At 40.9% G+C, this 14,054-nt stretch overlaps 1 long non-coding RNA gene across 1 annotated transcript in view; it reads left to right on the forward strand.

Annotated features, from left to right (window-relative positions):
* The window catches only part of LOC113603715 (uncharacterized), a 117,106-nt gene that overhangs the window by 30,485 nt on the left and 72,567 nt on the right, over positions 1 to 14,054 (forward strand). The window contains exon 2 of the long non-coding RNA XR_008299871.1: positions 12,865 to 13,052. This is a non-coding gene — a long non-coding RNA (uncharacterized LOC113603715). The remainder of the gene's footprint in view (positions 1 to 12,864; positions 13,053 to 14,054) is intronic.

Here is a 14,054-nt window from a genome sequence, read left to right on the forward strand (position 1 = left end):
CACGGCAAACAGGAAACATCTCTGTGGACCCAAATCATGTGGGTCTTCTCAAAGCACAGCGTGGAAACATGGGACGGTAATCATAATGCCACATTTAGCTCTGAAGTCTAAATACCCTCCATTGTATACCAGATAGTCACGTAATTTAAAACACAGTATTTTTGTTAAATAAATACCAAACGACAAGGTAAAATTGGCAGATTGAAAATCAAATAACGATTTTTAAACAGAATTTTCTTGGAAATATTAAATTTATATTTTAAGGAATGGGTGAATAAATGCAAACATGTAAAATATGAGGGAAAAAATGAATCCTATCATATGAGTACTGAATGTATGCCCAGAATGTAGAACATAATGCCTTCTATTTCAAGGTATTATTTAGTAGCTCTTTTAATGTTTTCTGTAACTAACAAATCTGTTACCCTGTACGAACTGTACAGACAATTAAAATAAACTTTGTCCTACTAGCAAGAGGAAACTTTAGATTTTAAAACCACTTCTACTTCCTGAGTCAAGATCTTACTGTTATCATAAAGGAACAATGGTTTAAGTGATCAGTTACCCGCTTGTAGAATTTTTCTTTTTTCCACTCAACAACTCAAACTTTAGTGTTCCAAAAGAATACTTCACAGAATGCAACACCCAAATGAGATATTTTGACTATGTTTCGGGGCCGCCTATGGCTTTGTGAAGAGTAATTTTGACTTTGGACTGTTTAATCCTTTTTAAGATGAAAAATAAGTCTATTTAAAAAAATACCCAACAGATACATGAAGAAATGCTTGACATCATTCATCATCAGGGAAATATATATCAAAACCACAATGAGATACCACCTCACACCTGTCAGAATGGCTAAAGTTACTAACTCAGATAATAACAGATGTTGGCGAGGATGCGGAGAAAGGGGAACCCTCTTGCACTGCTGGTGGGAATGCAAACTGGTACAGACACTCTGGAGAACAGTATGCAGGTTCCTCAAAAAGTTAAAAATAAAACTCCCCTACGACCCGCCAACTAGGTATTTATCCGAAGGCTACAAAATACTGATTCTAATGGGTACGTGCACCCTGATGTTTATAGGAGCACCAGCAACAATAGCCAGTTATCGAAAGAGCCCAAATGTCCATCAACTGATGAATGAAGAAAGATGTGGTACATATATATGCAATGGAATATTACTCAGTGATCAAAAAGAATGAAATCTTGCCATTTGCCACAACATGGATGGTAAGAAGTCAGAGAAAGACACCATATGATCTCACTCAATGTGGAATTTAAGAAACCAAACAGAAGAACAGAGGAGACGGGAAAGAAAAATAAAACAAGATAAAAACAGAGAGAAAGGCAAATCATAGGAAACTCTTAAACTACAGAGAACAAACCGAGGGTTGCTGGAGGGGAGATGGGTGGGGGATGGGCTAAATGGGTGATGGGCATTAACAAGGGCACTTGGGATGAGCACTGAGTGTTACATGCAAGTGATGAATCTGAATTCTACTCCCGAAACCAATACTACATTATACGTTAACCTGCTTGAATTTAAATAAAATTTTGGAAGAAAAAAAAAGAATATTAAGTCTTCCAATCTATTAGAAAAAAAGGCCCTATTGAATTTTTACCAGTGAAAGTCATAAGAATATAGAGTCAATTCTTTTAATAGTTTAAATTTAATTTTATTTATTTCATTTAAAAATGTGCCAGATATTGTATATATGTGGTAGTTAAATGGATGATTGAGAATGTTCTTTTAATTTAGCTTTGACAAACATGTTTTAGAATATCTAACTTTTTTTTCCTCTGGAACTACGGAATTTTAGCTCTCTTTGTACAGTATTTGTATTGTATTTAATCTTAGTATACAGTGTGTACATTACCCCTCATGAGTTGCATATTCTTTATTGCTTTATGTAAAAATGGGACTAAAAATACCTCCATCATACGATGTGGAGAAACTTAAATAGGAACAAAAAAAGGGTAAAACAGCTAACTGTACTATGTTCAGAAATTTCAATTTCCTACTCCCTTCTTTTAAAGATGTATATTGAGAGTGTGCATAGGTGAACTCTTTCTAGGATAGCATCATATTTAAAAACAACAGCCAAAAAGCAACTTCCCTAATATGAATAAGTACCAATAGAGTGCTTACTTTTTACCTAGTCACTGTTTCTGATGTTTTATATTAAGTCATCTTCTTTAGCCCTCAAAGTATCCCTCTGAAATAGATGTTAATCCTGTACCGTTTTGCAGAAGAGCCTTAAGAGGTGTGCGTCAGGATGGGGACTCAACCCCAGCGGCTTGCATGCAGGGGCCATGCTCTTATCTGCGACGCTGTCCTGCCTCGCTGTCCAAGCTGAGGAAAATAAAGTCTGTTTCCAAATGTTGGAAAAAAAAAATCTTGAGAATCGAAATCAGTGTTTTCTTCTCTGCAGTTTACCATTCCAGTATGATTTCTTTTAGACTAATCCATGCAGCAGGGCCTCACAGGGAGCATCGTGTCACAGATTCTGACAGATCAAAGCATTTCAGAAATTCTGAAGCCCCACAGCAATGTAATCCCTTCTGAGAGGGATGGCTATAGCTGGCCCATAAATTCAGGCAATTCTACTGGGAAAGAATGAGAAATGATTCCATTGGGCATGGGGGAAATGCCTTTAGCTCAAAGTCTAGGCTTTCTGTGTATATACAAAGTGCAGATTAAACCTCCTTTCGCTCTGTCCAAAAGAAGCACTTGCGTCGACACTCAGCTTTTCCACTTCGACAAGATGAAGAGCTAAACGAATACAGCTGGAAGCTAAACCGTTTGCTCCAGATGGTGTAGATATTTCAGACCTGTCATTCCAAGGCAGTGGCAGCACACAGGATTTTACTCGAGGAGGAAGCAGTAACGTGTTTGCGAGGGCGACATTTACTTCTTTGGTGTACGAATGAAAAGCACGTCGACTTTAGGAAATACGTGTGCTCACAAAGCAGAGTACAGAACGGGGCAATGAAAAAGCGTGCCTTTGATAGGATTACGCTGAGCCCCTCCCCCATTTTTTTGTTTTGTTTGGTTTTTGGCTTTAATAATTTGCTTTTCGATTGCTTATTTCACGTCTCTTATGTAGAACAAGCATTACGGAAATACTCGCTGACCTGTGTGTCTGTGCCTGATTTTAGCCGTGTCCCTGTTCTGTATTTTGGGTACAGTGTGAGAACGAAAGGGTCCCATCTTTGTGCTCCAGCTGTCAGGGCTGCAAATCACTGAAGACACATCCACATGCCTGCAGTGAGATGGCCGTGTTGCCCCCACGTGGTTTTGCTCCCACAGCCGCCGCCACCAGTGGAACTGCCTCCTGGCATCACATAGTTATAACCACTGTGCGGGGGCCGTTAGCTGTTTGTTTGCAGCTTTTGTTTGTTTTGTGTTTCTTTCAGATTTTTTGAGGTGGAACTGACAAAATTATAATACATTTAAAATGTACATCATGGGGGAAATCTGGGTGGCTCAGTGGGTTAAGCATCTGACTCTTGATTTCAGCTCAGGTCATTATCTTGCAGTTCGTGAGTTTGAGCCCCGTGTTGGGCTCTGTGCTGACAGTGCAGAGCCCGCTTGGGATCCTCTCTCTCTCCATCTCTCTCTGCCCCTCCCCCCCACTCTAAAAATAAATAAACTTAAAAAAATTTGTTTAAATAAAATGTACATCATGATGATTTGATACACGTAACATGAAAGGAATCCTACCATCCAGTTTATGAACACATCTCTCACCTCAGGTTTCTCTCTCTCTGTCTCTCTGATGAGAACATTTAAGTTCTGCTACTCTCGCTAAATTTCAGCTTTACAATCCATTGTTATCAACTGTCGTCCCCTATTGTAGGTCCTCAGACCTTACTCATCTTACAGCTGAAAGTTTGTACCTTTTTACCAGCCTCTCCCTATTTTCCCCACCCACCAGACTCTGGCAACCATTTTAGTTTCTGTTTCTATGAATTTGAATTTTTTTTTCCCCTTTAGATTCCCCATGTAAGTGACACCGTACAGCATTTGTCTCTCTCTGTCTGACTTGTCTCACTTAGCATGATGCCCCTTCCCCCCAGTTCATCCCTGTCATCACAAATGACACGATTTCCTTCCTGCCCTCGGCTGAATAATATTCCTTCTTCTGTGTGGATCCACCATTGTTGAAGTCTCTTGGGCATCGTCTCCACGTGCGTGGCTTCCTTCTGCTGGAGCCCTGCCTCCGGGATGCTGGGTAGCTGTGCGGCATCCTGAGTCTCACCTGCTCCACCTCCATTAGAGGTGGGTGGGACTCTTGTGCTTCTCCAAGTCTCTGTGGATCAGATCACATCTGGATTACTGCTCAACAGTGACCTGTAGGGGCAATGTCCACAAACTGGGGACACTGAGTCACCAGTTGTAGAAAGCTCAAGGTTGCGTTGTGTGCAGTACGACAGAACACGGTGAAGACTTTTAAGACAACATGAGCCCTTCTGGTGTGTTGTTTCCCTAGAAGGTACTCAGGGTGAAAGTTCCCACCTCGCTCCTGGCAATTCACATGGAGCCCGGAGGAGGGGGTGACGTGGCCAGAAATGCTTTCCCAGTCCTTCCTCCTTTCTTTGTCCTAAGCCTGAGAGTGACTTCCCAACCCCCTTTCCATGCCCCTTCCTATCAGGCAGAGTTGCACGTGGCTTAATGTAACAGAGAAGCCCCAAACAGCAGTGATTCTGAAAAGATGGATGTTTCCATCTCTCACAAGAAAGGAAGCCCATCGGAGCCACCTGGGTGGCTCAGTCGGTTAAGCTTCCGAGTTTGACTCAGGTCATGATCTCATGGCTCGTGAGTCCGAGCCCCCTGTCAAGTTCTGTGCTGACAGCTTAGAGCCTGGAACCTATCTCAGATTCTGTGTCTCCCTCTCACTCGGCCCCTCCCCTGCTCGTGCTCTGTCTCTCACTCTGTCTCAAAAATAAATAAACATTGAAAAAAAAAAAAGCCCTTCATCTGGCAGTTTAGAGATGGTATGGCTGCTCCCCAAGCCTTGAAGTCTCCGTGCTTTCTGTGCTTCGGTCCGTAAGTGTGGGCCTCATAGCTCAGTGTGGCTGCTGGCCTTCATCCGTCACGTGAGCATTCCGGGCAGCAGGGTGGAGGAAGGAGAAGGTTGATCCCCCTCCCTTTATAGAGTCTTCCTGAAATTCCCACACATTTCTGCTTGCACCTTGTTGGCCAGAGTGTAGCCACATGCCGTGACGAGACGGAAAAGAGACGGAACGTTTAATCTTCTGGATGTGTGCATCCTGCCCTGAATCAATGTGAGGTTCTGTGGGAGAAGAGAATAGATACTGTGTAGGGAACGTTTACCTTCTGCCTCACCCTCTTGACCACAGGAGGTCAGTGCCCCTCATAACCGCAGCGAGGGCTGCAGGCCATGGCCCCACATCACTGCCACATCACTTAATCACAGGTTTGGAAACATACGCTCTTCGCAGCACGATACAACGTTATTGTGGTTTCTTAAATCATTCTCAGCCTTAGTTGGCCTCTCCAATCTCTCTTACATCTTTTTCCAAACCTGTAAATGAGGAAAATAGTAACAAGTGACCGAACTTACTGTAGTTGTGCTGACCCTCTAACTTCCCTTCACAGTGGGCTGGAGTGGCTCCTATCCTTTTGGAATTAGCCAATTTGGGCTCATGCAACCCATCCTTCCTCCGACCCACGCCAAGGTAACATCTAGTATGAAACTTCCAATCTGGTCCCTTTGCTGTGGTAGGTCTTCTGGAACTTCCCTGAGTATCCCAAAGACAAAAGAATTCTCAATATAAAGATCTGTATTATTATTATTATTATTAATTATTTTAATTCCGATATAGTTATCATACAGTGCCATGTTAGTCTTCGGTATACAACATAATGATTCAACAATCTATACATTACTCAGTGCTCATCATAAGTGTACTCTTAATCCCCATCACCTAGTTCACCCACCCCCAAACCACCAGTTTGTTCTCTATAGTTAAGAGTCTGTTTTTTGGTTTGTCTCTTTTTCATTTTTTTTTAATGTTTATTCATTTTTGAGAGACAGAGAGAGAGAGAAACAGAGTGTGAGTGGGGGAGGGGCAGAGAGAGAGGGAGACACAGAATCTGAAACAGGCTCCCAGCTCCGAGCTGTCAGCACAGAGCCCGATTTGGGGCTTGAACTCATGAACCTTGAGATCATGACCTGAGCCAAAGTCAGAAGCTTAGCCGACTGAGCCACCCAGGCACCCCAATAATATGGTATTTCTGATTGCAAATGCATGCTGTCTGTGCATATACACAAAATAGTTCTTGCTAATGGCTTTGGAATCGTTTCAGCCATTCCCAAGGTTTGCCACATTGTAATTCGATGTGTATTTTGTGTTTATTTACTGGCTTTGTGAATTGAGTTTTTGAATATTCATGATCTCTGTTTCCTTGAGCATGAGCCAGGGGTAAAGATGCCTGCTGCAGAGACATCCTGAACATCCCAAGTTTTGTCTGTGTCCCCCAACACGTCCAAGCATGTTACTTCTCAGATACACGCAGTGCATGTATGGGAGTTGTTGATATCTTTCTGAACTAATAACACTGTACCTGTGTATGATTGTCTTCAAACTCATCGTCTGCTCCTAGCTGAGCACTGTAAAAATGAGGCAGTGTCTTAAGTGCTCTGCTTTGAATTATAACTCAGTATATTTTAATATAATTGTACTTTTCCATTCAAAATAATCTCCTTTGGTTTATTTCATTTTATTTTCTAGTACCTAAACTCATTTGCTTTTCAAATGTTATATTCACAAGTATTTCTTTGCATTTTCCATTAGTTAGCAGAACGCTATGTACATTTTGAGAAAATACTCTTTGTGGGCAAAATATTGAGGTTACTACTTTTTTCCCCTATTTTAAATTTTAAAAAATATTAATATCTTTTTTTTAACGTTTATTTATTTTTGAGACAGAGAGAGACAGAGCACGAAGAGGGGAGGGGCAGAGAGAGAGGGAGACACAGAATCTGAAACAGGCTCCAGGCTCTGAGCTGTCAGCACAGAGCCCGACGCGGGGCCCGGACTCACGGACCGAAAGATCATGACCTGAGCCAAAGTCGGACCTTTAACCAACCGAGCCACCCAGGCACCCCAAATATTTATATCTTTTTGATTGCATGCAACTGTTAAGGACTTATGTGACGTTTCTGCTTATTGTTGAAAATTTTTTCAGTTGGTATGCCCTCCTTATGATTCATTTTCTTAGGCAGATTCCAAATTTGTTAAATTATGACCACTTTTTCTACATATGATACTAATTGCCAGCCATTAAGATCCTAGAGGTGGTGAGAATTATGATTTAATATCTATCCTTTTATTTTTAGTTTTGCTGTGAGATATGATATTTACTATTTTCATTATGCAGCTAGAAATTTACTTTTGAAAATATAATCATTTATTTCCTTTGATCTCCTTCTAAATAGACCATTGAGAACCTCAGGGTATTTTTTTTTTCTCATTCTGTTTCCCTTAAAAGATATTATATCCATTAGAACCACATCTCAATATCTACCAGAATCTCAATTCTACAGATTCCTTTTTATTGAGCAAAAGATCAAATCTCTCCTTTCCTGTGTGATGATTTAAATTCTGCAGTGAATTCCATACCATTATTTTCTTTGCTTATATGTACTCATAGTGCTAAAAAATGGGGAAATAAGGACAATTCCTTGCAAAAACTTACGATAACAAGTATTAACCAGTCCTTGCAAAATCAGTGACAAAAGGGAAGCACCTCTTGCTTCTCACAACGGCGGGGACTGGGGAGTTGGACTCCCAGATAATTGCACGTCTCCTATCCAGTCCTTTCCCTTAAACTGATGCCTCGGAGATGAGCTCGTCCTGGAACACTGCAAATCTAAATTAGCCTGAAATACCACAGGGGTTTCAGGGTTACATCATGAGTCTAGAGGAGAACTCGAAAATATCTCTATTTCAGGAAGCCTTATCTTAATTATTTTTCTTATCAATGTAAGCATAACATTTTCAAACAACGCACAACCAGCCTGAAACTTAAATACAGATCAGCCTGCTGCCTCTGTCCACTGAGCTGCCTCCACAAAACCGTAGACACCTCCCCACCCCCCATGCCTGCCACAAGGAGGTTTCTTTCACTGGTGTTTTGTTTTTCTGTGAATGGCCTGACCGTGTCTACAACCACAAATCTAACAGAAAATGATCGGAACTATTCCTTTATGATGAAATACTGCATTACATAGGCTGGCTAAACTCATGGGTTGGAAAAGGAGACGATTCAGTTCACTGTTGGGCTCATTGGTGAAACACAGAACATGCGGTCATGGCTGTCAAAGCAAAATGAACAAATTAAAAAAATATAACCATGAATGCAGGTGTATGAACTCCTTCTGGGAAGGTAATGCTGTCTGTGCTAGTTCAGAGACCGAAAGTAGTACAGGGAGCTACCCAATCCTATTCGGAAAAGAAAAAGTGTCATGCACGTAGTTTCACTGGATCTACTGGGTGGATGAGTAGGCTAATTATCATTGCTGTATGCAGAGGCACCCAGGGGTGTTGCGAGGGATTCCCAATGCTCCCTGGATCCTGAAGACAATGGGTGTTCTTCTCTCTCCTGTGGTCAGTGCACTGAAAGGAAAGTAAAACATGAAACTGAAAATTGTCTTTAATCCATGACTTTCGTACATGGCACACATGAAATGACCTCTCAGCCAATCTATTCTCCCAATTTAGAATGAAGGCGATAAGACTTCCATTCACTCCCTTGCCTTTCAGCTAAATAGAAGACAACCAGGGGCAGCGGACCCAATGGCATAGTCAAGAGCCAAGGAAGAGTGAATGTCACCAGCATATTGGTATTACTGATAGCAGATAATGTGACCTTTTGCTTACAAGGTTAGTCTAATCACACACATGTAGAATAAATGCACAAGGTAGTGTAATCACACACATGTAGAATAAATGCACTTCAGAAATGCACTTCAATTTGTAACTCACATTAATAGAAGAAATACAAGCACATACTTAAAAGCCATCAGCAGTACCATGATACTGGTTTAATTTTACTGCCTTTGACCCTCTTCCTCCCAGTAAGTATTGCTTTTGCATAATATGTTAAATTTGATTACAAAAAAAAAAAAGCAAAAACAAAAACAACACAACAAAAGAAGACAAGCCACAAACTGAAAGAACACACTTGGCAAAAGACACATTTGATAAAGGACCGTCATCCAATATAGAAAAAGAACTCTTAAAACTCACCAATAAGAAAAGAAAACAAAACGGTTAAAAATGGGCAGAAGACCTGAGCAGATCCCTCGCTGAAGAAAGCATACAGATGGCAGGTAAGCACACGGAAAGATGCTCCACGTCCTGTGCCATCGGGGAACTGCAGGTGAGAACGGCAGTGAGGAAAGACTGCGCACCTGCGGAATGATGAACTCCAAACCACGGAGGGCACCAGACAGGGGCGCGCTCCTGGGCAGCAGGGACGCTCGTTCACCCCTGCTGCAAATGCAGAACAGGACAGCCACTCTGGGAGCCAGTTTGCTGGGATTGCTGGACCATATAGCAAGTCTGTTTTTGATTTGTTGGGGACCACCGCACTGTTCTCCATAGTTGCTGCATCACTTTACAGCCCTGCCAGCAGCACCAGGATTTTAATTCCTCCACATTCTTGTGAACACTTGTTATTTTCTGGTTTCGTTTCTTTTGTTTCCCACAAGAACCATCCCAGTGGGTGTGAGCGACGCAGTATATTGTGGCGATTCTCAAACAACAGATTCTCTTATAACTGTCCTTGTCTTTTTGAAGAGATTTTTTTAATGTAGAAATTCCACGTTAACTTATTATTTCCAGGTATTTAAAACGTGATTCGTTTATCCAGTGAGCGCTTTGTAAACCGACCCAAGTGCATATGGAAACACATATAGTGGCCATAATATTTTTAGCACATTTCTAGGTCTTTTAAAAATGGTGTGCACGATAAATTCTTCCAATTACAGAAGTGGAAACCAATGAAATTAAAAGCAGATTTATCTTCTAAGCCCAGGTTAGGCAGTTCTGAGTCTCATGACAATTTTGAAAGAGGATGAGAATAGGAATTTTCATTTATCTTTGGTTATAATTGAAGCATTTCTCATTACTTTTAGTTTCCCGTCAGTTTTTGACAATGAAGCGATACCAAGGTCTGAGATTTTGGGTCATCAGGGAAATCCAGTGGGTATTCCTGTGTTGAATGCTTTTAGGACTCGCATGATCTCCTTAGGAGTCTTCAATTCTAGATTGCCATTTTGCAAATTCATATTTTTATTATAAGCCCATATGTGAGTTTTATTCATATTTGGTAGATAGTCGAGATGAAACTGAAATATTTTTTACTTAAATTATGTTTTTAATTTTTTAACGTTTATGTATTTACTTTTGAGAGACAGAGAGAGATAGAGACAGACAGCACAAGCAGGAGAGGGACAGAGAGAGACACACACACAGAATCCGAATCAGGCTCCAGGCTCTGAGCTGTCAGTACAGAGCACAACACGGGGCTTGAACTCAGGAACCGTGAGATCATGACATGAGCTGAAGTCGGACGCTTAACCAACTGAGCCATCCAGGAGCCCGTTTGTTAAATTTTTTAATGTTTATTTATTTTTGAGAGAGCGAGAACACAAGGGGGGGACAGGGAGAGACAGGGACGGGGGATTCAAAGAAGGCTCTGCACTGTCAGCACAGAGCCCAACTTGGGGTTCAAGCTCATAAACCATGAGATCATGACCTGAGCTGAAGTCAGACACTTAACCGACTGAGCCACCCAGGTGCTCCTTACCTAAAATTATTTTATGATTTTTCATCTTGGAAGCAAGAAAAGGGAAAAAGGAAAGCAGTAAGTGAGAAGTCTACCATTTCTTTCATGATTCCACCAGAGACACTTGTAATTCAAGGAGATTTGTGAAAATAACTGTCATATACTCTTCAAATGTTCAAGGTCAGGAAGGACACGGAAAGTCTGAGGCACTAATCCAGATGGGAGGAGACTACGAGGCAGAACAGTTGAGTACAACATGCCTTCTGAATTAGATCTTCTGCCTTCCCAGAGGGTATTATTGGAAGAATTGGCAAGGTTTGAATGAGTAGATTAGATGGTGATGATGTATAATATTAATTTCCTGATTTTGACATTTGCATTTTGGTTACGTAAGAGAATGTTCTAGTGTGTGAGCATTACACACCGAAATGTTTACAAGTGATGGAGCATCGTGCTGACAGCTTATTACCAAATGGTTCAGGAAAAACAAAGAGATTCTCTGCTGTAGTCTTGCAAATATCTTTACATTGAAAGTTATTTCTAGGTTACAAATTATCTAGACAAGAAATTAAAGATGAAATAAAGATCTTTTATTGGACAAGTAAATATTTTTGAAAACAGTGGAAATTTTTGTTTATCAAAAATTTCATTTAGGGGCTCATCCTAAATGTGACTTGGTTGATTGAGCATCCGACTCTTGATTTCAGCTCAGGTCATGACCCCAGGGTCGTGTGATCACACGTTGGACTCCATGCAGGGCATGGAGCCTTCTTCATTAAGATTCTCTCCCCCTCTGTCTGCCCCTCCGTTGTGCGCATGCCCACTAGCTCTGTCTCTCCAAAAAACATTTTTTTTTATTTAAAAAGCAAACTGATTTATTTTATTCCAAGACAACTAACCCAAAGTAATAATATTAGGTAACCTTATTTTAGACTTTGTATTTCATAACAGTCTGGAGATGCCCTGGGTGAGAGCTGTATGATCAAGCACCGACAAGATTAGACCTATGTCTGGTAGGCCTTTGTTACATGATAATAAAAAAATAATTGACTATTCTGTTAGAAGTTCTTTAACAGGAAGCTAGATAGAATATCTTGTCATTTTTGTCCCTTAAGAGCATCTTGTGTGAACGCTTCAACATGCAAAACTCACATGTGCCAAGGGAGCAAGATATAAAAAGGCATATTAATGCATTTAAAACTTGTGAGCAACAGAAGTGTCCTATAGTCTGTCACAGATAATAGGGAAAAATGTGGTGGCTTCATGGTGCATCAGATTAAAATAAGTGAGCAATTTCCCATAGCTTGGGGATACGCATGATAAAACCTTTCGTGACAAGTACATACTTCCCTTCTCACCTACCACCAAACGCGAATTCACAGTCACTATTAGACAGGGGAAATTATTTGATAAAGATGTTGCTAAGTCCACCAGAAATGCGTTACTTGATTTCCTAAAGCTGTTAGTGCTTTGAGTGAAAGGAGGGAAATACTTCCTGCATAAACCCTGAAACCTCTTCCACCGTCTCCTGTCCTGTGAGTATATTTATGTCACATTTGAATTACTTTTAGTTTTGATGTTTTCGTCTCTTACAAATTAGCTTTCCTGAACATTTTTTGTTGTGCTGCTCATTAAGACATAATGTGAATTTTTTGAGGATAATTTACAATGAGGCATTACTTCCAGATTGTTCTAATGGTAATTTGCACTCATGAGTCTCTGATAATTCTTTATGTCACAAAACCCTTTTGTATCATACTTAACACACTTTATCTTTTTTTTAATGTTTATTTTTAAGAGAGGGAGGGAGAGAGAGAGAGAGAGAGAGAGAAAGAGAGAGAGAGACTGGAGGAGGGGCAAAGAGAGAGAGGGACAGAGGATTCAAAGCAAACTCCATGATGTTAGTGCAGAGCCCGATGAAGGGCTTGAACTCACGAACTGTGAGATCATGACCTGAGCAGAAGTTGGATGTTTAACTGATTGAGCCACCCAAGTGCCCCATACTTACACATTTTTAAAACATATTTATTTATTTTCAGAATGAAACACCTGGAGAAGAAGAAAGGCAACCTGAATGGCAGATGCTTTGAGTTATTTTAAAGACCCATCTGGAATGAAAGGTCCTGGCAAAGACATCCTCTGTGGGTCGGCGTCACGCTTGTGTCTTTTCCACTGTCTTCACTCATCCACATGGTAGAGATCAAAGCTTCCAGAAGCTTCAAACATGGTAAGGATCCAGCATATGGTAAAGAAATCGGATAAGTCTCTTAGCCCCAATTGTGATTCCTTGGAAATGAACCTGTCGGTGGCCGGGTCTAATTAGGTGGGCCCCGTTTGAGGTGATTGTTGCCTAAACACAAGACCATCACAGGTGCTGGGAGTCACCCATGTGACCATGTGGATTTGTGCAGGGGTCGTTTCCCAGTAAGAGGCCGCGGTGTGGGGAGTAGACAGATAATCCAATACTCTCACTGTAATTATAAATGGAAAACAACATTAACGATTATGAAAACATGTCTGACTAATTAAAACACCTTTTTAATAGCATATTCAAAATATTCAAAAAATATGTTATTTGTATTAAAAGTAGTTTCTTATGGGGACATAAGATCTCCAAGTTTACATTTCTTCAGAGCTAACGTTAGTTTGAATTTCAAGTATACTTGTGGTACGACCTCAAAAATCTGCAAGAAATTAAACAAATATTGGATTTGGCGACCCAGAAGTTCATACCATAAAACTTAGTTCTCTCTTTCTATTCCTCTCCCATCTCAACAGAAAGTAACATCTCGATCGAACTTTTGCCATAGACGTCTATGTAGTGGGAGCCGGAAGAAAGATAGTCCTATGGGGGGGGGGCCTTAGGAAATAAACCATGTCAGAACTGGTCTGGATTTGACAAGCAGTGCTAGATATCTGAGTCTCCTAAAATCTCAGCATGTACACTCATAGCAGTCTCAGCAATTCATTCTAGAGTTCAGCCGCCACCTCGTGAAGTCTGGCGTTATTTCTTAAAGAGCTTCCTTAGTACAAGAGTGACTGGTCAATTGTGAGTGATGTTTTTGAGCTGCACACCCTTGCTTTCAACAAGACCATACATCTCAAGTGTTTATAGGCACAACTCACCTCCACCACATTAGAAACTGGATTCTTTCAGGGCACCTGGGTGGCTCAGTCGGTTAAGCGTCCGACTCTTGATTTCAGCAAAGGTCATGATCTCACGTTCTGT

This window comes from Acinonyx jubatus, chromosome B4 (assembly GCF_027475565.1).
Source record: "Acinonyx jubatus isolate Ajub_Pintada_27869175 chromosome B4, VMU_Ajub_asm_v1.0, whole genome shotgun sequence".
Lineage (NCBI taxonomy): Eukaryota > Metazoa > Chordata > Mammalia > Carnivora > Felidae > Acinonyx > Acinonyx jubatus.